This window comes from Epargyreus clarus, unplaced genomic scaffold, assembly GCF_041222505.1.
Source record: "Epargyreus clarus isolate Ecla_fem2 unplaced genomic scaffold, WU_Ecla_fem_2.2 ptg000029l, whole genome shotgun sequence".
Classification (NCBI taxonomy): domain Eukaryota; kingdom Metazoa; phylum Arthropoda; class Insecta; order Lepidoptera; family Hesperiidae; genus Epargyreus; species Epargyreus clarus.
The window spans coordinates 8,072,175-8,098,284 of NW_027332235.1; the positions used below are offsets into that span (position 1 = coordinate 8,072,175).

A 26,110-nucleotide genomic window follows, 5' to 3' on the forward strand; every position below is an offset into this window, starting at 1 on the left:
GGAAAAGTATTCATATTTTTTAAACTTAGATCGACCTAAATCCCAAAGGTCTACATAGTAAAGGAGTAGACAAAATTTAAGAGAAGAAAAATTACTCTGCAATCGTAACAAAACATTTCGAGCAGCTGTAACATAAACGAAAGCATTTGACAAAGCATTTCCGTCAAAATACGCTCAAATAACTCGAGAGCGTCAGATAAAACGCAGGTAGTTAGGCTTTGCCGAAGCGCCTGTTTTTTCCGCGCAGATAAAACCCCGTGGGCGGGCATGATAAGGGCGGATATGGGTTGTTTTCAACGCAATGGATCTGCTGAGTAGGCCTCTAACACGTAAGATATAGTATCCGGTGCTTTGAAGTGTTTTATACTTAACTTTAGATGATACAAAGTCGATAAAAAACATTATTTCTTGGAAGTAAATAATTTCTTTTATTATGACTTGTTCGGCTATTTAGAAGCATAAATGGATTCGTTGTGTTGTGTAAATATAAACAAATACTTATAAGCAAGTGTCAGGAACAAAATAAACTCGTTCGATTCCTTAGCTAGAGCAATATATTAAAAAAAAGTGTACTTTTAATTTGTACTAGAACCAGCTTCGTATCTTTGTCAGCATTATTCGCTATAACGCACGCTTAAAAAGACCCTGTATACATACTTTTAAAACAAAATATGATAAGTCAAATAAAAGTTTTAGCGTTTGAGGTATGTATTTCATTTTTGTGTTAAAACGTATCGAAGAACCCAAAAACACAAATCACAAAATAATCCTAAATTTTCATGTTTTATTTAGACCTTGCACAAATTTCATGATTTCAACTTCCTCTAAATCCACAGTACCCTTCTACCTTGTAAAATAATCAAATGAATCCTCTACAGTCTACACAATGACTTGTGGAAGTAAACAGTGAATTGAAGTTTCATTAAAATTTCATCAAACTGTGGAGAAGATCTTCAGTTCTGATTAAATAGGGAATACGTGCACTAGAGAAGTTTGAGCGTTATTAGTTTATAACTAAGGAAACTGAAAACATAAAGCTGCGTGCGTACTGTTCACTGTTTAACATTGACATGGAATAAGACAGAATTTATTCATCTCTATGTGGTTTCGATGAAAAGGGGTTATTACGTACACAATCATAGTAATAAGTTAGAAGGGAGAAGTAATATGGCAGATTAGTATGGTAGAATTGGTACGGTGATGTAACTGTCGTAGGTTGTTGTATGAAGAAGGGTTTATAGGAACTATTTTTGAATATTTTTGGATTTAATAATAATGGCTTGAATTTGAATTTGGCTGTATTGGACTACTTAAAGGTATCTAGACCTCGCCGTCGAACCATGACTATCCTATTACTGGGTACGTGTTTTCTCTCGGAATAAGCGGGGTTTAGGCCATACCCTATCCCTTTATTACCCTGGCCAAGTATTTAAGATTTTATACACTTTTGTGAAACAACAAAAATGATGAATTTTTAATTTTTTCGAGGCGTTCCTCTTAGGCTTAGTCCTCAGGGGTAGTGGCCTCAGGTGGGAATATCTAATCCTATCTGGCGTTGATTACAGATGTCCATGGGCGGCAGTGGCCACTTACCATCAGGTGAACTGCATGCTCGTCTGCTACTCCTATATTATAAAAAAATACGCCCAGTGCACACATATAAATTGTAACTTGAAAATAAGGGGACCCCCATCCAGAGGCCAAGTTTCAACCAGTGTCTCTCATCTTTACCTAAACACTCGTAATTATAATTTATTTACTTACCACACTTGTGCAGGTAGTTCTAGACTCCGCTTTGTCAACTTGAAATCAAACAGCTGTCGGGCTTTATTTGTAGAGTTCCTTATTAGTTTATAACTAGATGTCTAGGTTTGAACTAGAAGTTGCGTACTATGTACATAGTTTCATATTCAATTGTTTGTGATAAGTATAACGGCTTGTCTTACAAATTCATCATCAATCATCTATCCATTACTGTCTCCCAATAGTCCACCAATTCGCACTTGGGCAACGCGGTGGACTATGGCCTAATCCTTCTCATTCTGAGAGGAGACCCGTGCCCAGCAATGGGTTAGTAATGGGTTGATTATGATGATGATGACAGTCCACCGCGCTGCCCAAGTGCGTATTGGTAGATTTCACATACTTCTCAAAACTTTATTTTAGATTTATCAGGTACATAAGTTTCTCCACGATTTCTTCACTGTTTAAGTAAGTTATAATTAGTTTTCTAATTAGCACATAACTTTGAAAAATCAAAGGTGCCTGGGAATTGAACCTCGGACCCTTCCATCAAGAGGCCGAGTTTCTTAAGCACTAAGCTATTTTCTTAAAATAAGAATAATTGTGTCCAAAAGTCTTCTGCATAATATAAACTACTTTTAGCAATAAACTATTGGTGTACTTGCCAAAGAAGAATACAAAAAAGAAAGTCAATTGTTATTGGACTTCTGTGCTGAAAATCTGGGTTTGAATCTAAAATATGCTCGGGTTTTATTGGTTTCATCGCGCAGCCTGCTCGCATACGGTTTTTAGATTTTCAGATGGAAATTCCAAATTTTTGAAATAAAAACTAGAGTACACTGCTGTTGTAAAGTCAATCCTTGCGTAAAAAGTTCTTTTTAATTCAATTTAGCAATTTTAGTTACTTTGGAAAACAAACTGGCACAATTTTTTAATACATAGTGGTAAAAATATCTATCAGAACGTGAAATGAATGAGCTAGTTTTGCTCCGGAGGACCTACTGCCTTAACCATTTCAGCCTAATTATAGCAATGTTAAGCACTGCTATGATATACTTAAAAGTGTATCGTAAGGCAGACATACATATCCTAGGCGTTTCAACTTATATGTGGGCTTCCTCAGTTTGGACTTATTTTACTTACTTTAATCTCATCTGGGAAGGATTATAGATGTCAATGAGCTGCAGTAACCACTTACATACCATCAGATACACTGCATGTTCGTTAGCTACTTCAACATTATAAAAAGTATACGATGTACAGCATGACGAACTTGATATGGACAGGCACCGTGTACTATTTTATTTATTTATATATATTTTGCGTTCAAGCCATGCGAAGATAAGGCCATCGGTCACAGTTTTTCTAAACTTTGGGGGCCATTTATCAAAATTTTATCGCCTCCGTTTCCGCGAAGGATATCGAGCAAGAAGTTTTTCAAGCGGAAAACCGCTTGCAAAATTAATGCCTTGAGAATAGAGTTTACGGGGTAATATATTACAATCCGAAAAAACATTACAAATATCTTTCCACTTCTATGATTAATAATGAAACCTTGGATCAGTTTTTATGGTAATATTTTTGTACCTCTCCCGTTCTTTATTAACAATATTTTTATAATAGTAAATAAAATATACGATATTAATAATCATAATTTATATTCATAAACATATGGATCAACATATTTCATGCTTTAAAAAACAACTTAATTAAAAAAAAGTACACAAAACAATTTACTAAGAAAATATAATAATACTCATCATCAAAATAATAATATATAATTAATTATTACTTGTTTGATGATAAGAATTATTATAATTTTGATGATAAGTATTATTATAAGCTTCAGCCGTATTATTGGATTACTGGTCAATATATTGAAAATAAGGAAGGCCACTCACTGCGGTCCCCAAATGACGCTACTAGTTAATAAAGGTCCTTTATAAATCCACGCACAATTCGCATTGTTGGTTTTCAATAGGTATGAAAACCACTTTTCATGCCTATTTGGTTCCATTCCGATTCGTACCGGAAGTCTCCTATCCTTTTGTGCGAATTTTCCGTACAATTGAAGTCGATTTTCTTATATATTTAGTTTGTTCGTTTTCATTGGTTAGTAATGATTAATTACAACGGTAAGGTAATATTTATATTAACTGGAATTTATACAAAACTTTAAATATGTTTACCAAGGAATTTCTTGTTCTTTTTTATTTTCATATCGAAGGTAGTTGAACCCTTTGTGGTTCGACTCCGGCGGCACCACCACCACCCCTATTTCTTTCAATAACAGCAGTGTTAGGCGCTCCTTTTTGTTGGGTGTGGTAAGGGAGACATTTTTCCGAGGCGTTCCAGCTTAGTCCTCAGGGGTAGCGGCGCATCTGTGGCCGACCTCAGGTAGGAATATTTAATCCTGTCTGGGGTTGATTACAGATGCCCATGGGCGGCAGTAGTCACTTACCATCAGATGGACTGCATGCTCGTCTGCTACTTCTATATTATAAAAAAAAGTATAAAAAATAATTTAACAATAATATTATAACAGATTTATTAATTTTATAACAATTATTTTATTTAATCGATATAACCTTTAGTTACTTGAGGTGTTATAAAAATGTGTTAAGGATACCAAGTTCTGGCTAGAAGGGAGTTTAAAGGCATACACGTTACGTAGCGTTCCAGGGTTAGTTTAAAGGACACATATTATGTGTGCGCCTCTAGGACGAACAACTGTATAAGAATTTGATAACAGATCTTTGTCCGCGGCGGTAATCACCTACTTACTTACGAGTATAAGGTAGATTGCAGACTGTTACTCAATAAATTAATATGTGCAGACTGAATTCTATTTAATTTTTAATTAAAAAAAGAAACGGGATTGAAAACATTTTCGTTTTAAGATAGAATGGTGACAACATACATAATAAAACGTCGAACCATAATCCTACAACAACTATACAGGGTGAATTGCATCGAAAACCCGGTTAAAGTTTGCGTTAAAGTTAAATATAACAGTAACTTTGACGATAGCGATGGAATGTAAAAATTCCGTGTTGCATCAATTGATTTGTCATTAACGTCATTTGTGTCGCTGTCACCGCAATTTTTAGTCGACATTGACAGATAGAGAAGTTGACAAATACAGTAACTTTAACCAATCGAATTCGAGCGGTTAAAGTTAAGTATTAGTTATGACGTAATTTTACCCTCAACTAAAATGGTGCAACTAATTATTTTTAACCATGGATTTGACGGTTGGTTAAGCTTCTGTGAATGTTAAAGTTATATGATGCAACCCACCCTAAGTATTTATTAAGCCGTTTCGATCGGTCATGGCTGCAAAAAGGACGGATTAGTTCCTAACTTAATTAACTGAATGAAATAGTTTTTACGTTGCCATCCTTCTTGTAGACAACTTGGCATCCCGCGCATTAGCGTTAATGACAAGTTGGAAGGGAATGTCACAATGAATTACGCATTTTCGTTGACTTTCCCGAAGTTACTGCATAGCTGAGTGAAATAAGGCTGTCTTTTTTTTTGTCACTTAGGTTTGGTTGATGTGCAGTGTTTTATGCTCTCCTGGTAATTTTTTTTGTTAGAAGTTGCAATATACCAGATCGATATGATATATGGTAGAAAGTAAAGTAAATAAATAGCATGTATCCTTTTAGGCATACCTTTAGTTATGCTTTATTTGCCATTCATAATCTTAATTCTTGTTTATTAAGTTAACATTGTAAATAATTAAATGTAAATTGTAAAAAAAACAAATTCTTCAGAATCTCGACAATGTCCATGCCCTATATAATATCTTTAATCTGTTAGTAATAAGCGAAAGAATTTGATAATTGATAAATATTGTGTTTACTAGCAGAACCCGCGGCTTCGCCCGCGTAAAAAAAAGATGATATGACATACAAATAACTGTAATCGTAAATTTGTACCTTTAACAATTTTAACGATAAAGTAGCATTAATATTTAATTAATAAAAGCTTTTTTTTTCGTCACTGTGTACCTAAATTGGTCAAGCTTTCTTCAGAAACGTACACTAAAACTCTAATAAGTGGACTGTAATAAACTTTCTTTAAAATATAAGTTTCATGTAGAATACAATAATTATTATTTACACTATTCCATAGGCACCATCCATGTTATATGGGGCCTTACATACAGTGGTTCTTTCTAGGATCTCTGGCTGGGCGGTTAGAGCTGCCATTCTTGCCACCCGCTACTCCAGAAGTACCCCTTTAGTCTCGTACAACAGCCAGGGGATACTGTAGCCCTGTTCTAGCCCAAAATTTTAATCCAAGATCTATATGTCTATCACATCACCATCACTAATCCACGCATAACCACAACCATACCCCACGGCAGGACAAAATGTTGGCACGCAGTGTGTCCAAAGTAGTTGCGACGTACATAATCAGTATACCAAAATGTAGGCCAATTTGAATAAACTTACACATTATCATATATAAAATTTGCACCCGTCCACGTTGTCGTACATTTGCTTGAATAGACGTTATCTGAAATTTCACGTTTCTAAGTTCGAACCTAAATGATTCCCGTATACATACATATAAAACTTCTTTTACCTCCTTAGTAGAATTTCAAAAACATCCTATGTACATAAGCAATAATAAGTACTTTATCAGCAAAATTCTGAAACCTAATATTCAACACCAGCGGTCGGCAACCCGACACCCACGGGTGGTGTGTGGCCCGCGACTTTTCCTTGTGGCCCGCGGCTCTGTGCGTTATTAATAATTGACCAAGTGCAAGTCAAACCCGCACCTGGAGGGATCAGTAAAACCAAAATTTTCATTTTTTTTTTTATTTCTAGTATTTAATATTGCAACACCCATTAAAGTACACACATTGTGAAAATTTGAACTGTCTACCTCTAACGATTCAAAAGTTAGTTGGAAAAATAACGAATAGCAGTTTGTTGTATGGGGACCCCTTTTGTTTTCAACTTTTTTTATTTTTAGTATTTGTTGTTATAACAGCCACCGTTATGCATCCTCTGTAAGAATTTCACATGTCTATCTATTACGGTTCCAGAGATAGAGCCCTGTGACACACGGACAGACAGCGAAGTCTTAGTAATAGGGTTCCGTTTTTATCCCTTAGGTACGGAACCCTAAAAAACCGCTGTTCTGCACTTCAGCACGCGCAATACATTCCCATGTTAAAATATATGTTACGACGGCCCGTAGAATTTCGCCCTACACTAAACTTCTCTGCACTCTGTTCTTTTTCCAGACACGCCAAAGGAAGTAACTTCAATAACGGTTTTTAAAGAAACTTTCTTTACTTATAGTACCCTAATGTGGTTGATTGTTGAGTTCCTAAAAATTCTGAAACAGATGTGTATACATAACACCCTTTTATAGCCGTCTTAAGGGTTGATCTAAAAAAACAGTGACTCAGACGCTTCATTAAGTCCAATGATAATTTTTCATAGTGGTTGCTTCCAAATTAACCGATTATAAAATAAAGTTCCAACCCCTATTTAACGACCTCAAGGGTTGATTTTGTGTGTGAAAATGGACAAAATTGTGATATATTATTTACAATCAGAAAGCAAGATATCAATTTTCATAGACTTTGCTTCAAAATCAGCGGACTTCTAAACGAAGTTTCTACCCCTATTATACCCTCATAAGGGTAGATTTTCCATAAATGGTATTAAAGAGTTCTATCATTCCCAACCAATTCCATTTTTACAGTCCTTGCTTCCAAATAAACGGTTTTTTAAAATAAAATTCCATCCCCTATTAAACAACCTTAAGGGTTGATATTCCAAAAACTGTTTTATAGGTGTCCTATTATTTTCAATCAGAAAGCCAAATAACAATTTTCATAGACTTTGCTTAAAAAGTAGCGAACTTCTAAACGAAGTTTCCACCCCTATTTTACCTTCTTAAGGGTAGATTTTCCATAAACGGTGTTAAAGAAGCTATATTATTTCGAACCAGAAAGCTAAATGCTCTTTTTACAATCCTTGTTTCCAAATGAACGGATTTTAAAATAAAGTTCAATTCCCTATTAATCGAACTTAAGGGTTGATTTTCCAAAAACGGTAAAAAAGGTGATATATTATTTACAATTAGAAAGCTGAATACCAATTTTCATAGACTTTGTTTCAAAATCTGCGGACTTCCCAACAAACTTTCAAACCTAATTTTACCCTCTTAAGAGTAGATTTTCCATAAATGGTGTTAAAAAAGTTCTATTATTTCCAACAGGAAAGCAAAATGCAAATTTTTATAGTCCTTGCTTCCGAATTAACGGAGTTTGTAATAAAATTCCAACCCCCATTTAACGACCTTTAGGGATGATTTTCCAAAAACAATGAAATAGGTGATTAATTATTTTGTATCGAAAACCTAAATACCGATTTTTATACAGTTTACATCAAAACTGGGGGACTCTCATACAAACTTACAACCCTTATTTAACCCAAATAAGGGTTGATTTTCCAAAATCGATAGAATTAATGTTCCACTATATCTTACCAGTGAGGCAATGGCTAATTTTCATAGTGCTGGCTTTCAAATTGGAAAATTTTAAAATAAGCTGTCAACCCTTATTTTACCAAGTTAAGGGTTGATTTTCCAAAAATGGTGAAATAGGTGTTTAATTATTTTCTATCGAAAACCCAAATACCGATTTTTATATAGTTCACATCAAAACTGGGGGACTTTCATACAAACTAACAACCCTTATTTAACCCATATAAGGGTAGATTTTCCAAAAAACGGTAGAATTAAAGTTCCACTATATCTAATCAGTAAAATAATTACTAACTTTCGTAGTGCTGGCTTTCAAATTAGCAACTTCTAAAGGTAGAACTAAAGTTATATTACATCTAACCAGTAAAGCAATGGCTAACTTTCATAGTGCTGGCTTCCAAAATGGAAAAATTAAAAAAAAGCTGTCAACCCCTATTTAACCACCTTTTGGAAATTTTGGAAAAACCCTTAGATTAGATTTTTATTACTTTAAATAAGAAAGCTAAATACCAATTTTTATCCAGTTTGCTTTAAAACTGACGGACTTTCATACTAACTTTCAACCCCCATTTAACCCCCTTATCAGTAGAATATCAAAAAATCCGTTCTTAGTGCGCATCTATATTATAAAATGAATCTATGTTTTAAATTTCATGATTGTAGCTTCAGCAGTTTAGTCAAAACCTTGATTAATACGTTTTGAACGTGAGTATCTTTTCGCTTTTATATATATATATGTCGCAGGCAGTTGAGAATATAATTCGATATTAAGTGGGTTTCTGTTCAAAACATTGTAATTAGATTATAGTTTTTAAATAAAGAACACTGTATTAACTTTACGATAATTTCTGAACGAATATTTGATTTAATCTTAATAATTCAAATTTGGAACTGTATCGAGTAAACACTTGACGAACGCCATTGAACAGAGCTGTTTGGCGGGAATTAGGGGCGTGGTCTACCCCTATATAAGAGCTCATCCTGGCTGATGCAGGCAGTCTATCTTCGGATAAGACTCATGAAAGAGCTCTGCTCCCAACAGAACTGTTGGTTTACCTGGTACAGTCTAGCACTGTATATTGCATAAGCGGAATCGCTAGCGCGATACCCTATGCTTTAGCTGTATTGCCTGAACAAGGTGATACGCTATTTGGGTGGACGTGTGGCCACTATACGAACACATAGAGCTGAGGCTCTGTTCGTCTCCATTCGGGTGGTTGTGTAACCACTATACGAACACATAGAGCTGAGGCTCTGTTCGTCTCCATTCGGGTGGTTGTGTAACCACTATACGAACATAGAGCTAAGGCTCTGTTCGTCTCTATTTGGGTGGTTGTGTAACCACTATACGAACATAGAGCTAAGACTCTGTTCGTCACTATTCGGGTGGCTGTGTTGCCACTATACGAACGTAGAACTAAGGTTCTGTTCGTCATTATTCAGGTGGTAGTGTTGCCATTATATTAACGTAGAATTAAGATTCTGTTCGTAACTATTTTAACTTTGTTTAACTATTTGTACACCTGTTATTATATTGAGTGTTGTCCTATCCTGTAAGATTAGTGTGTAAATAAACCTTTTGATTACTTAATTGTGGCTATTTAATCCCTGCAATATGGGAATTCCTAATCCTGACATACCTTCCTTGGCTCCAGATCCTACATCAGAAGTGGGATCGGGACAAGCGCAGGTGTTGCAGGCTAAGGATCCATGGCTTGCAATGTTAGAACTTCAAAGCCGTAACATGGCTCAATTAATCGAGGCTATTAAAACGCCTACTACCCCTGCGCCTATGATACGCTTGCCCGAATTTAATCCTGATTTACCTGATTCTAATGCTCTAGCTTGGAGTAATACCGTCGATGTATGTCTGACCGAGAAACCGCTTCAGGGTGGACCCCTTATTATTGCTCTAAGTAAAGCCCTAAAGGGCAGTGCTGCCACATGGCTTTCCCAAGTATCGTACGCAGGTATGACCTGGTTAGACTTTAAGAGTCTTTTTATTTCTCGTTTTGAGGTAACCGAAACTGTAGCCGCTACTCTTATTAACCTCCAAAATGGCCAACCAAAAGATAATGAGTCTATAGCTGCTTATGCTGGTCGTTTAGTTTCCACACTTACTTCTAAATGGAATAACCTGAGTATAGAGCAAATCGCCGTTTCTACTGTGTTAGCACATGTTTCCAAGTTTGATTCCCGTGCTCACCGTTTGGCATTTACTAACCAAATAACTGATAGGCATAAACTTCAACAAGAGTTAAGTGTTTTATCATTTAGGAAGGCTGAGAAATCCAACCAGTATTCTTCGAGCTCTCCTTACACATCCGCGCCAAAGAAGGTCATCTGCTTCCACTGTAGGGAGTCGGGGCATGTAGCTTTGCGTTGCCCAAATTCATCCGAGAGGCGGCCGGATGATACGAGCAAGGCTGATGGGAGCCAATCATCGAGTAGTCAACCAACAGTTAAACGAGTAGAAGCTTGTAAAGTACAACCTGTCACAGGTTTATTTAAGTAATTTGGTGAGACACTTTAATTTTGTTATAATTCTGGAGCTGAATGTTCACTTATTAGTGAGTCTTTTTCTAATAAATTATCTGGCAAATTTATTTTAAACATGAAAATGTTAAATTAATTTATTTTAGACATTACAATTTTAATTTTTATTTAATTGTTAAACTCTTTAAATTTTAATAAATTATGCTCATGACCGTGTAAGAAAAATGCCTGAATGTCCAGTTAGTGTTATTGAGGACGTCAATGATGACGGTAATGATGATAATTGTTCTTTCACTAGATATATTATAGCTACAATTTACAAGATGTCTATCTTGACTCTTGTTCTGGTTGTCTATCTTGACTTGACGCCAATGAGGGTTGTCTATCTTGACTTGACGCCAATGAGGGTTGTCTATCTTGACTTGACGCCAATGCAGGTTGTCTATCTTGACTTGACGCCCATGAGGGGTTGTCTATCTGGACTTGACGCCAATGCGGGTTGTCTATCTTGATTTGACGCCAACGATGGTTAGCTATCTGATATGTCTGTAACAGCTTTAATTATAATAACTATTGTTTTTAGAATGATTTATGATGGATTCAGGACTTTTTCTAAAGAAAGTAAATTCTTTTTATTTAGTGGTCAGAAAGGCCGATCGGTATTTACCTGAATATGTTTTAGACCCACACGAGGACGTGTAAATCGTCAGTTCTGGCCGTGTCGCAGGCAGTTGAGAATATAATTCGATATTAAGTGGGTTTCTGTTCAAAACATTGTAATTAGATTATAGTTTTTAAATAAAGAACACTGTATTAACTTTACGATAATTTCTGAACGAATATTTGATTTAATCTTAATAATTCAAATTTGGAACTGTATCGAGTAAACACTTGACGAACGCCATTGAACAGAGCTGTTTGGCGGGAATTAGGGGCGTGGTCTACCCCTATATAAGAGCTCATCCTGGCTGATGCAGGCAGTCTATCTTCGGATAAGACTCATGAAAGAGCTCTGCTCCCAACAGAACTGTTGGTTTACCTGGTACAGTCTAGCACTGTATATTGCATAAGCGGAATCGCTAGCGCGATACCCTATGCTTTAGCTGTATTGCCTGAACAAGGTGATACGCTATTTGGGTGGACGTGTGGCCACTATACGAACACATAGAGCTGAGGCTCTGTTCGTCTCCATTCGGGTGGTTGTGTAACCACTATACGAACACATAGAGCTGAGGCTCTGTTCGTCTCCATTCGGGTGGTTGTGTAACCACTATACGAACATAGAGCTAAGGCTCTGTTCGTCTCTATTTGGGTGGTTGTGTAACCACTATACGAACATAGAGCTAAGACTCTGTTCGTCACTATTCGGGTGGCTGTGTTGCCACTATACGAACGTAGAACTAAGGTTCTGTTCGTCATTATTCAGGTGGTAGTGTTGCCATTATATTAACGTAGAATTAAGATTCTGTTCGTAACTATTTTAACTTTGTTTAACTATTTGTACACCTGTTATTATATTGAGTGTTGTCCTATCCTGTAAGATTAGTGTGTAAATAAACCTTTTGATTACTTAATTGTGGCTATTTAATCCCTGCAATATGGGAATTCCTAATCCTGACATACCTTCCTTGGCTCCAGATCCTACATATAGATTAGTCTCATCATGTGTACGCGTAATAAATATATGATCTAATATATAAAATTCTCGTGTCACAATGTTAGTTACCGCACTCCTCCGAAACGGCTTTATCGATGTTCATCTAATTTTATATGCATATCCAGTAGGTCTGAGAATCGGCTACTATCTATTTTTCATACCCCTAAGTGATAAGGGTTGTTCACCCTTAACATTTTTTTATTTATATGGCAACGCAACGTTTGCCGGGTCAGCTAGTGTATACATAAAGTAATATAAGTTGATAGTTCCTAATATTGTAGTTCGGATGTTGGGCTGTCACTCTATATATTCGGGTATTTACAAATTGTATTAGGCGTGTCACAATGAGTATCGAATTCGTACTTCGGGGAAAGTACGAAAGAAATAAGTGGTTTGTTTCTACCTTTGTTAAACTAGTTACTAAACAAAGTAAATAAACTAGTTAACTACTTCATGAATTGTGTTACGACCTTACTGAGGTGGAAGAAAGGAATCTATAATATACTAGCTGACCCGGCAAACGTTGTGTTGCCATATAAATAAAAAAATGTTAAGGGTGAACAATTCTTATCACTTAGGGGTATGAAAAATAGATAGTAGCCGATTCTCAGACCTACTGAATATGCATATAAAATTTGGTGAAAATCGGTGAAGCCGTTTCGTAGGAGTACGGTAACTAACATTGTGACACGAGAATTTTATATATAAGATTAGATATTTATTATAAGGTAGTTTCTTTCAGAATTTACCAACTCTAAGTGAAGAGTTAATCAGCTTGCGTCTACAGTTACTGGTAAAGCTGAGAAAAATCTGTCTTAAAAGATTTTAGAATGAACTTCTTCGGAGCGAATTACTTTTAATGGAACTTTAAGCACATTTTACCTCTAAGCAGCTCGTCGCATTGTGCTATATTGAATCTTAACTTTATTTATACTATAGTAAATCTAAGTTTCACACTATTTATTTGGCCTGTTTATTTATTTATTCATATTGTATGAAATGAATAGTCCAGAAGGTCCTTAAAAAGAACTCTTCTTGAAAACTTACTTTAGGTGTGACAAATTTCTATAGGTTATGTTTATTTCTTCTGGGTAATTCAAAAATTTAGACAATTTAAGCTAGGTTTAGTTATATGTTGTTCCTGTAGTACCGGAACCAGAATAGGACTACGGCATTCCCTGCCTGTCGTAAGAGGCAACTAAAAGGGGCTTCCGGGGTTGCGGGCGGTAAGAGTGGGAGCTCAAACCATCCAGCAACCGACCCCGGGAAGGACAGCGGTTTGTGTGTCGCATATCGCTGTAATCAACAGGGGAAGTGTGAGGAGCGTGTATTGCTCCCCCCAAGGCAGAGCCTGATAGAAGGACATCGCGTTAGGAGGACTCCAGTTGTGTTCCGTTGGAGATCCCGGAGTGCTCCACTAAACGCCAAGGACGGCCACCGGGGGGATTTTAGTGCGGCAAAAGTCCTACATAACCCGGCGTCACTCCCATGGCATCGGGTACCTTTTGAAGGTTTCCCCCTCGTCAATAAAAAAAGGTCTAGTTATATCTACAAAGGGAAATAAGTAGCACTATTGCTACGAAAATCGTATAAAATATTACATACTTCACTAGCTGACCCGGCAAACGTCGTATTGCCATATAAATAAAAAAATGTTAAGGGTGAACTACCCTTATCACTTAGGGGGATGAAAAATAGATGTTGGCCGATTCTCATAGATACCGGATAAGCACAAAAAATTTCATCAAAATCGGTCAAGCCGTTTCGGAGGAGTATGTTAACGAAAACTGTAACACGAGAATTTTATATATTAGATTATAATATCGTCTTTATTGCCAATTAAATGTAAAACTTGTAGCAGTATGTACTTACCATGTTTTTCTTATCTAATTTTCAAAAGCGATTAGGTTCGACGAAGTTTATAGTTTTACAATACTTTTTTTCATTATAATATGTACTTGTACAATTCCATTAGCACTAGACGTCTTATACTCTAGGTAGAGTGTATTAGATAGAATAGGATGAGGCGTCAAGACATTCTAGAGATTCCGACCTATCACTATCGCATAGACATACCGACTTAGGTATTTATTATATTATATATCTATAACTATATATACTATTTAATAGTAAGCATTTTTTAGTAAAAATGTATTGAATTTTTTTAAAGATGCCGTTCATGTTTCGTTTCTGGTGGTACCACCACCGGTTATAATTACAAAGCAAAGGCTACGATATTGATATCTTAAAGGAAAATAATAAATATATATTTTTATATATTTAACCTAACGATGAGGCAGACGGGCTACCTGACGGAAAGCAGTCACCGTCGCCTATGAACATTTGCTACACCAGAGGAGTCGCCAATGCATCGCCGGCTTTGAAGGACAGCTCTTCCAAAAAGAATTTCTATTCCAAAAAGAAGACTAATATACATTCATAAATTATAAATTCTTCAAGGAAAGAAAATACATTTTCATAAATATTAATACAGCTTTATTACCTTCCTCAGATAGACATTAACATAAATAATATTCCCTTAATTAATAATATTAAAACCTAATTACAGAGGATCATTTACGTAATGACCTTCGACAAAACTCATTCCATTTCTTATTCAGAGAGCGCAAACTAATTACAGCGCTTAACGGTGTCAATTAAGGAACCGGTAATAAGTTCAAAACTCGCAAAACTCGGATATCTATAATTCTAGACGCTTAACCGGTTGCCTATTATTTTAGAACTTTACGAATTATGATTTTATCATTATTAACCCGTAACTGTTCCATTTTTGGTAGTCTCTAATTTAAATGAGAAGGGTTAACTAACCCCTTCTCCTAAGAAAGCATATTTTGAAGATGGTAGAACCCTTTGTATTTCGACTCCGGCGGCACCACCGCCACACCTATTTCTACCTACTAACAGCAGTGTTAGGCGCTTCTGTGTTCCGGTTTGAAGCGTGTGGTAAGGGAGACAGACTTTTCCGAGGCGTTCCTGCTTAGTCCTCAGGGGTAGCGGCGCATCTGTGGCCGACCTCAGTTAGGAATATCTAAGCCTATCTGGGGTTGATTACAGATGTCCATGGGCGGCAGTAAACACTTACCATCAGGTGGACTGCATGCTCGTCTGCTACTCCTATATAATGAAAAAAAAATCCATTGATTATGGCTTATGACCATTTCACTCTAAGAAGCTATCTGTGCCCAGGACTGGCACAGTAAGTGTTTGATAAGGATTATAATATAACAAAAACGGATTAATGACTATAAAAAAACAAAAAAGACGATCAATTTACATTGTACTCGTTCATAAAATACTCGTACATTACAAATTCTCTGTCACAATCAGCCACGATTTGCTCATTTACGATACTCCAATAGACATTATTTGACCAAGTTGATTGCTTTCAATATCGGTAATGGACTTTTGGAAAGCCGATCGCTGATCGTTTTATTGCAACGATGTTTTTATTGACCGACGGGACAATACGTTGGTTTCACTAACTGTTAATCTATTTTTTATTGTGGACTCTAAAAAGGATGTTTGTCTCTTACTAGTGAAGGTCTATCCACCAAGGACAACTAATCCGCATCTAAGTAGCTTTATGGAGCCTTCTGAAGTAGTGGCTCATGACCCGTGCCCAATAATAGGGCATACAGATCCTAAGGTGGTTTTGGCTTTAAGAGATCACTTCCCATATAATTACTCATTTGAAAGCCTTGATAAATGCAAAAATATTATCCTCAAATCAGTATAACTATACACTCTTACATATCGTATATAAATAATAAATTACACATTGTCAATTTAAATTTGTAGGTGGTAGAATCCTTTGTGGTTCAACTCCGGCGGCACCACAGTCACACCTATTTCTGCTTATTAACAGTAGAGTTAAATGTTTCTGAGTTCTGGTTTGATAGGTGTGGAGACATACTTTCCCGAAGCGTTCCAGCTTAGTCCTCAGGGGTAGCGGCGCATCTGTGGCAGACCTCAGGTAGGAATATCTAATCCTACCTGAGGTCGGTCACAGATGCTCATGGGCGACAGTAGCCACTTACCATCAGGTGGTCATCACGCTTGTCTGCTACCTCTATATTATTAAAAAAACAAGTGATTCGTCTATATTTAATATATTCTGTGGTGACACGAATTTTCACGATTTTAATAAATCCTCTCCACAAAAAACGGTTGGATCCGACAATAATCGCGCTTATTCTTATTCTAAAGCCGTTCGCTGGGTTTTAAGGTTTTTTACTCGGAATAAGGATCCAATAGTCATTCCCTAATGGGCATTATTTCAGGGAGATAGCCCACAACCATCCCGCTCTAATCTCGCCGATAAGTGCGAACGGTTGGCTGTGAATTAAACGATTTATATTTCAGACTTTTATGGTCTAAGCACCCGCTTTTATCTTTAATGGTGTTGAAAAATGTAATTTTATTTACATTTTTTTGAAGTTGTTGGGGTTGTTACATTTTTAGGGTTCCGTACACAAAGGGTAAAAATGGAACCCTATTACTAAGCATCTGTCAATGTCTGTCTGTCTGTCTGTCCGTCTGTCACAGGGCTCTATCTCTTGGCCCGTAATGGATAGATACTTGCATTTATATGATGATGGAAGTAAGAAACGATTGCAGTCCGATGGATTCACTATTTCGCTACCTCTCATGGAGATATGTGACAAAGTTCATATAGAAAGGAGTTATATCTGATTTCGATCACAAAATTATGTAAGTCGGCCGATATAGATCACCTAAATTTATCTTAAAATGTTTGGATACGAGTATTAGAATCATCCTGTTTTAGAGGACACACAAAAATTAAGTAGAGGTACTCATTTTCAACTACGTGTAGGCGTAAAAAGGGCTTTAAAATTATGTAGAAAATGAGAGCAAGTCAAGTCTAGATAATATAAGATACACTAAGTTAGGCAAGGTTAACTTAAAATTGTCATTTATACGTCTTTTCACGAAAATAAATTAATATGCTCATGGAAATAGATGGTAGTAGCAGACGAGCATGCATTCTACCTGATGGTAAGTGGGTAGCCGAGTGGCAGTAGTGCCACTCATGGACATATGTATGTAATTGTAATCGACCCCAAATAGGATTAGATATTCCTACTTGTAGACCACAGTTGCGCCGCTACCCTGAGGAATAAGTTGGAACGCCTCCGAAAAGTATGTCTTCCTTACTACACTTACATAAATGTTTCATCTTTTCTTTATTAGGTACTGTAATAAAGGCACAAGCGTAGTGTATTAACTTTTTAACAAGCCAGGAATTTACAAGTAAAGTTGTAATAAAGATGTTTTCGAAGTCTTTGAGTACATAATAAAATGTAGAACACACGTGATTTATACATACACGACTATACATATATCATGGCCTCTTAGGATATATCGTTTGTGTTTGACAGGCAATACCGGGACTCGAAGATTGTCCTGTGGATTTTGTCTTACAAAGGAAGCTCATTTCCTTCTTTGAGAAATCGGAGATATAAAAAAATCTTATCTATCTTTTACTGAACAAGTTATCCTCACTCAAGTAATGATAGCTATAAAGGATTAATATCTTATTTGTTAACAGATTTCACGGATCTGTAGTAACCACTGAGAGATATATTATAAATAACGACTGACCGAAAACTAGGTTTTCAGACAAAACCGACACCAAAAACGTAACTTCAGCTCCTGTTCTAGTTTTGGCCAATTCCGAATTTTATTAAAATTTATGTAACTTTACACAATACCCTCCAATTAAGAGATTTACACACTCATAGAAAAAATACATGAGCGAATATTATATATTTACATAAAAACACACACAAAAACCTGACTTGTCAGATACGACTCGTTGCTGTATTAAATTTGCCCTTCCTAAAGTAGTGCTTCCTGATATAAAACTTTAGACTACAGTGGAACGCAACCAAAAAGTTCACGGACGTATGTTTCGGTTCAGCTGAAAAATTCGGCCCATTTTTTGGAAAAACCAAAATTTTGTCCGAAATCTCGTTTTTGGCCGAAACTTGGCCGAAACCGAGACCAAACTCTATAGATAACATTAGAATACTAAAATTAAATTATAGTTAAAATTATTGTGTTTTATATTTTTTCTTCTCGTAAATTACTTAGTTTCTTGCATTTCAAAGTCTTCAAATGATAAACCAGCGGTGTGTAGCAAGTGGCTCTTAATTATTAAAGTTGCGACAATTTTGCGCGGCAAAATTAATAAATAAGTACTTAATTAAATTGACGCCGCTAGCTCCCAGTTAATTAGGAACGGTCAACGAACCAGACGGTGAAATTTAATTCGTATTTCAAGATGATCTTAATTTTTCGTACAATAAGACGTATGATGGAGTTTTTTGCTTCTTCGCAATTGAAGATAATTCGCAGCGCAGCAGTAATAAAATATTTATAGACATTTTCATTTGCTTTGACGATAAAGAAAAATAATCATGACGAAATCTACATATCTGACAGATCTTGAAAAAAAAAAAAAAACGGTGTTCTCATAGGTCCTTTAAGATCTTTACATGCAGTCTTGATTTTAACTAGTCACTGTTACCTATGAATATTCGTACTCGATTTCGTATAGAACAGGATTCTTATGGAAAGTTCAAATAAAAAAATCTTTATTTAAGCAAATATAAATTAGATTACAAGGTTTCGGGAATCTCTTGTTAAGTTTATAAAAAACTATCAAGTCCTCTATTTTTACTTGGAAGTCTTATTCTAATCGTGTTATATATTTACGTAAAGAGAGTGCACGTAGAAAAGCAATAATGTGATAAAAGGTCTTTTGTTTTTCTGTTGACAAACTAAGCTTATGAGCTTAGAAAATGGCTGTTATTTTGGAATCAGAAACACCATTTACATATTTCTGTCAAATATAAACGACTTATGAAGGCAGGTATATTTGCTATTTGTCAAACAAATACAAATAAGTACCTACATATATCTTAATGCCAAATTTACGTGAACATCAGACACAATCCAATAAGCCATCGCGGCTTCTAAATTTGTCGCTAGATATTTTGAATAAATATTTTTGGTAAAATCACAGCGAATCTTAACATCAGGATTTTCATGGTTCATTTATGTAAGGGAATATATTTTTGATGAAATACATCGTTGCTGTGTAGATATAAGGCTCAATCTGGCTTGATGTGGCCTGACGAGATTTAAGGGAGAATTTTAGTAGGCACATTTCAAGAAAATTGCTGTTGACATGTAATGACTCGGTTTACTTTTACTTGGTTTAAGTTAACATGTTGGTTTTTGATCGGCAAATTTAATTTTCTATGCAAATGTTTGAATAAATTAAATATGGTGTTTTCGTGGTAAGGTGGTAGGTTAGGTTAGGTTTCTAAATGTATATATCCAGTTAATTTCATGGCAAGTCATCAAATATCACAGATGGATTGTTACCTTTAAGGAATAAGTGGTAACGTTCCATGACGCTGTCATGTGCGTGTCACTGGAATTGCCTGAATTCGGCGGACGCACTGCCAGGCATCTAGATTATTATTCCCTTATAAACTGGTGTTGAGGTTCATGTATAGGTTTTAGTAAGTAATAACAAAACCAAATACTTTCTGGAAATCTTAATCTCAAAGCTCTCAAAACTCATATTTGGCGACGTACACAGGGTACGGAGTACCTAAACTTTACAAAGAGTGAATTAAACTTAACAGGCATAGTAGCTATGTTAATGATGATGATTTGAATTCTAGAAAAGGTGCTAAAAGATCGTGGACCTTGAAAAAAAATTATGTTCACTTTTTCAAGCGTAATATGTCAAACGCTCCAAGCATACATCAAAAGGAAGTACATTCCACATTTTGCACGCAGAAAACTTACGTGCAATCTGATCTTCTCCGAATCTTTTCCGCCTTTCCATTGATGATGATTTTAATGATGAGAATAGAATAATGATGAAGATAAATGACGATGTAGAAAAAATATTAAGCTTTCCGTATAATTGTTGATGATGATAATCATAAATTTCATTAAATAAAGGATGTAAAATATAAATCTAATCAAATCCCTCGTGAAAATAGAAACTAAATTCTGTCTAGAATTTCATTCTAAATTATTGAATTACCCAACACACCTTTTTTCGCCCTTGGATACAAAATGGATCTACCAATATGTACTGGTATGTTGAATTATTGAATAAAGTTCAATTAATTGTTTATGTTTTTTCCATTTCATCCGATTTTACTTGGAATGAAATGGATGAAAAATATAAAAATAAAATATTCGCATAAAATTACCGCGTCGCGAGACCACGTTAATTTATCAAATTAAGTAAATTTAATCCATGTGTCCGATAATTTATACTTAAACTCATATAAAATACAATACCGCACAAACTGCAAGATTAATTTTGTATATAGGTCGCGATAAAATCAATACTTCACTTGGTTCGAAGGTTGGTTTGTGGCTTGATACTAAGCTCCGTAATTAACATCTTGTTAGCAGTGTTCGACAATGTATGAAAAGTTATAACATACGCCGTATATATACATCATATCGAATCAAGGACGTTATTGTTATGTTACCATAGTTTATAGGGATATTGTGGTGAATACAGTTTAAAGTATGGCAATACACAACTAATAATATAAGTTTTCATACTAATTAAGGAAATATTGTGAAAATCCCGCTCGAAGGACCAAAAAAATCAAAGATCTAAAAATACGACAGCTATTTAGAATTAATTCGAAAATCAAACATCGTCGACCTTTTCACCCTAATATTAAAATAACGAAGATCCACTGTAAACAAAATTGTATGTAGAAACGGAAAGGTTCCTAAAAATACCATGAAAAGGTCACGATTATCTTGGAATAGATTTAAGACCGCAATGTCGATAACCGAATATTTATACTTCCACAAACTATATAAAGGAAGATAACTTGTAAACCAACGTACGTTAACCTAAACATTACTATTAATACGCTGTTAATATAAACTAAGGAAATGTAGATTACTGATAGCTCGTTCTTTTGTCGCGTTGTAACTACATACATAATTTATAATTATTTAGAAAAACCTAGAAATGTTTATAGGTGATAAGACCGTTATGGTATACTCGTATTTGTTTTAATTATTATTATTTATTTGTTTGAAGGGCGTGGTAACGCTGAGTCCTAACTGAACGTTATTTATAATGGATTATATAATCTTTCTATTAGAAACAATTTATAATATAATTTAAATAAAGATTTTGTTCGGTGAAGTTTAAATAGAACTGAATACAAATTGTCTACCTGGAAAATCAGGTTAAATATAATCTGCAAAGAATAATATTCTTCAACATAACTAAACTTCAATTAAAATATTATATTAATGTATACATATATCTATTGGTATACAACCTTTCCCACTCCACTCCACCACGTTGATATAAATAACGCAATAAAAGGGTAAGATTTCATGAATTTTTACTCAAAATGTTACATTTACTTTAATTTCGTTATCAAAACTAAGTAACTAAATCACGGAATATCTGAATTAAGAGCTAGAGTGTCGAACAATGCCAGCCCAGAACAAACAGTTAATTGGAACTGGAATCTCATTAATGCGCTTATAGTGTGTTCGATGCACACTCGAGTCACGTAAGGCTTGAAACTCGTAATTACAACGTTGGAATAGACTCTATTTCTGCACGTTTTCTTGATATTCCACTGCTGGGTTCGAGTCCCTCTCCAGTAGTAGATACTCTCTCGAGTAGATACTCCATTGGAGCAATTATTGCTAAATTATAAGCCGACCTGTATCTGATAATTGTAAGGATTCCATAAAGGTTTAATGACTGACATGTAACGATTGAGCCATCTTAGTTCGATAGTTCAAAGTTTCCATTTTTAATAGGATTTTATCATCAATCCATTTTTTATATGTATTTAATATTGTAATACTTAACTTTGTAGTATTTAACAGCCACCAAAATATTTTTTTATGAAAATAAAATTCATGAAAATGTTATCTTTGAATAGATAAGCTAAACAAAAACGCAAAGACAAAAAGCACTTGTTCGACATGCTCAAAGGAAAGAACAAGCTTAATTGGGACTCGAGTCTCATTAAAGCGTTTGTACTGACTTCGATGCACACTAGAGCGCTCGCTCGAGTCTTGTGTAAGCTGCATAACACACATGCAGAACCTAAGTATACTTAGTATTTAACCCTCAGTGCGAAATGAGGGGTTTATAAGATTGAAGTCTTAGTGTCTGTAGTTAATTTGATATAATTTCTTATAATATGGTGTTTTATAAATTTTGAACACATTTAGTGTGATTTCATAATTAACATACTACCATATATCCATAATAATTATTGTTTAATAATTCACTTGAGCTTCCATTTTAATACTGAAATGTTGATATATCAAATGTTTATCAACCAGATTCATTTCTTTCATAAAATATTTTCTGGTACAAAAAATACTGTATTAATACTTGCAAATTTTAATAGCAATATTAGTATCACGCAATTATCTTTCAAAACTAATAAAAATCAAGATACCGGATTGGAAAGGTCCTACCGAGATTTGAACTCGGATCGCTGGATTCAGAGTCCAGAGTGCTAACCATTACACCATAGGACCGATGAAAGAAGCGCTGAAAATTTACATCTGTACTTACAATTTCAGATCAAGTACACGTATTTTTTATCTTTTAATATTTGAGACGATTAAATGATTATACTCGTTGCTTTTATAGCAACAATACAATTAATTGTATATATATTGTCAAATACCTTTATCCCGGAATCATGTTGTGATATTAAGTATTTGTGTACCCTTTAAACCAGAACACAGCAGCTTAACGATGCTGTTATTAGACAAAAATAGGTGTGGCGGTGGTGCCGCCGGAGTCGAAACACCCTACCACCAATTTTAGGGTAAAAGCGTAACAAACTGACATACATTTACCGTATATAGAAGTATGCAATACGCATTTTCTTTTATTTTTTCAATGGCTGATATTCTTGGGTACTTTCTGAAGTTTCTCAAGAGCCCTATTTAGATTGTTTTGCATTTAATGTTCCAAGTGGGTTTTATTTGCAATTTTAGTATTATTAGGTGATAGTGTCTAGACGGCTAGTGCATCTGGATAGCATTGTCTACTTCAGTTAATAGTATCTAGTTCGCTATTGTTAATTCTAAAAGGTTAAGGAACAGAAAATATACACTAAAGGGAATTAAACAGGACTTTTTTAATTACAATGAATTAGATCATATGTTTGTGTCATTAAAGTACACTTTGAATGTTATTTTTCAGGACAGTATTATTCTCTACATTGGATTGATACAAACATAATAAAACAACCAATAAAAACGCAATTCGATACAGTAGGTAGTTTTTGCGACAAGTCTATATAATTTCCGTTATGATCTTGCTTATCGTGGGACATACAGGAGAAAACATCTAATATTTCTTCTCGATCAACTTAGGAACAAATCAATAATAACTTATCACGTCTTTCAAATCAGAACAGCAGCGCTTAACACTGTTATTATTAGGTGGAAATAGGTATAGTCGTGGTACCAAAAGACATTATCGACCTATTCGAGAAAATATTTAAATCTACTATAAAATTAACTTTTTTTTAAAAAAGCTTAGTATAATGTAAATCAGTACTTAAATGATAAATCCACATGGTATGATAACTCCAGCTCAAACATCGATCATTAATTATATATACCACTATGTAAAATTGTATATTATTTACACTTTAAAAGATGCTGTTGGGAAATGGCCACAGGAGAACGAGAAAATAAACTATGAAATATAATAAAATGAAATTCACTCCAAAAAGATACTTTTTATTATATCGAATCATTGACAGAATGACAAATCAGAAGAAGTAAAATATATGTTTTTCAGCTGCCAGCTTTATCATATTATATAGGTTATATACTTGAATATTATACATTATAAGAGGCTAGAGTTTTTGCTATATTCCAACAGATGCAAATTTGCACACGTATGGAGTTTCTTGCGCCGCTTCTTCTCCACAGCGAAGCACCTTCCGAAGTGGCGGTAGTTTGTTGACTTTCAAAAAGTATTCTATATGAATAAATGAAATTTGAATATGTGCCACCAGAATTGAATATCCAGGGTTAGGTAACCCCCTTTTGTTTTTTTTTTAATGTTTTTATAAGATTTACGTAGCAAACGATCTTATAAATCACTGGATGGTATGTGATCACTGCAACCCATGAACATACTCGTATGCGACCAACTCCGTATAGACATACCATCTGAAAACGATCATAGTAGCGTTACCACCTGATGGTAAGTGGCTACTGCTGCCCATGCTCATCCGAAATCAACCCCAGATAGGATTAGATTTTTCTACCCGAGGTCGGACACAGATTTTTTATAACGTAGGAGTAGTAGACGAGCATGCAGTCCACCTGATGGTAAGTGGCTACTGCCGCCCATGGACATCTGTAATCAACCCCAGATAGGATTAGATATTCCTACCTGAGGTCGGCCACCGATGCGCCGCTATCCCTGAGGACTAAGCTGGAACACCTCGGAAAAGTATTTCTCCCTTAGCACACCATAATGCAGAACTGCTTTACGCTAAAAATAAGTATGGCGGTGGTACTCTAGTTAATCTACGGGTTCTTCTACCTTACAAATACTATTTGATTGTAGCAATCAATAGTGTTAGGTCTCATTCAATCAAATCTAAGAGGGAAACGTAAAACCGCACTTCGCGCGAGTAATCTTCCTTAGTGTGCAAATAGAACAATAAAACAAGACCATTTGAAAGGCTGGCACAGTTTCAGTTCGTACGTTCTGTATTCGATCTGTTTTGCAATATCGGGCACATTGTCTCGTTTCCTTTATTAACTATGCTTCGCTTTCTTTATTACTTTCTTTATTGCTAATTGGGCTGGTAGCAATATTTGTACGTTCTACTGTAGGTCTAACTAGAATATTCATAACTAGGGATGGTATGATTGATAACGTAGTGATAAACTCAGCTCTCAATCAAGGGTCGAGTCACTTCTGATTTTGTAAAGTTAACATTAATTATTATTAATTATCACTTGCTTAAAATAGCAAACGAAAATTTTTGAGAAAACCTGGAAACCCGATAGTTCCTAAAAATAATCAAGGTTGTGTGTCTATCAATCTGCACTTGCCCAGCGCAGTGGAATAAGGTGCCCTCATTCCGAGAACTATGCATTTTGAATCCATAGCCCATTATCGATTTGATGATGGGGTGGTATGAAACACTTTACTACGCTGCTCCGATGCAAATTAGTGGCAGGTGTAGGTAAGTGGCCAAAATGAGTGGGTTCTAAAGGTATTGGTTGAACGGTGTGAGGTTTAAAATAAAACCATTTGAAAGGCTGGCGCAGTTTCAGTTTGTACTCGTATGTTCCGGATTCGATCCGTTTTGCAATATCGGGCTCATTGTCTCGTTTCCTTTATTATCTATGCTTCGCTTATTATATTACTTTCTTTATTTCTAATTGGATTGGCTTTAATCTTTGTACGTACTACCGTTTTTATTCACTTCTGGTATAAGAGATACTGTTAACCTAGTGGGTAGAAATTCGGTTTGTCAATCGGGAGTTGGAGATTCGAGTCCAAGGCATGCAATGCAACACGAAGTCATTGATTTTTCAAGGTTGTGCCATTTCAAAATTATTTATCAT

General features: G+C 35.3%; 1 protein-coding gene and 1 non-coding gene across 2 annotated transcripts in view; one reads left to right on the forward strand and one right to left on the reverse strand.

Moving 5' to 3' along the window:
• The window catches only part of Gycalpha99B (guanylate cyclase 1 soluble subunit alpha 2), a 130,236-nt gene that overhangs the window by 18,882 nt on the left and 85,244 nt on the right, over positions 1–26,110 (forward strand). The window lies entirely within an intron of this gene.
• On the reverse strand, positions 22,964–23,035 carry TRNAQ-CUG (transfer RNA glutamine (anticodon CUG)). The gene has a single exon. It is a non-coding gene; the product is annotated as a tRNA-Gln (tRNA).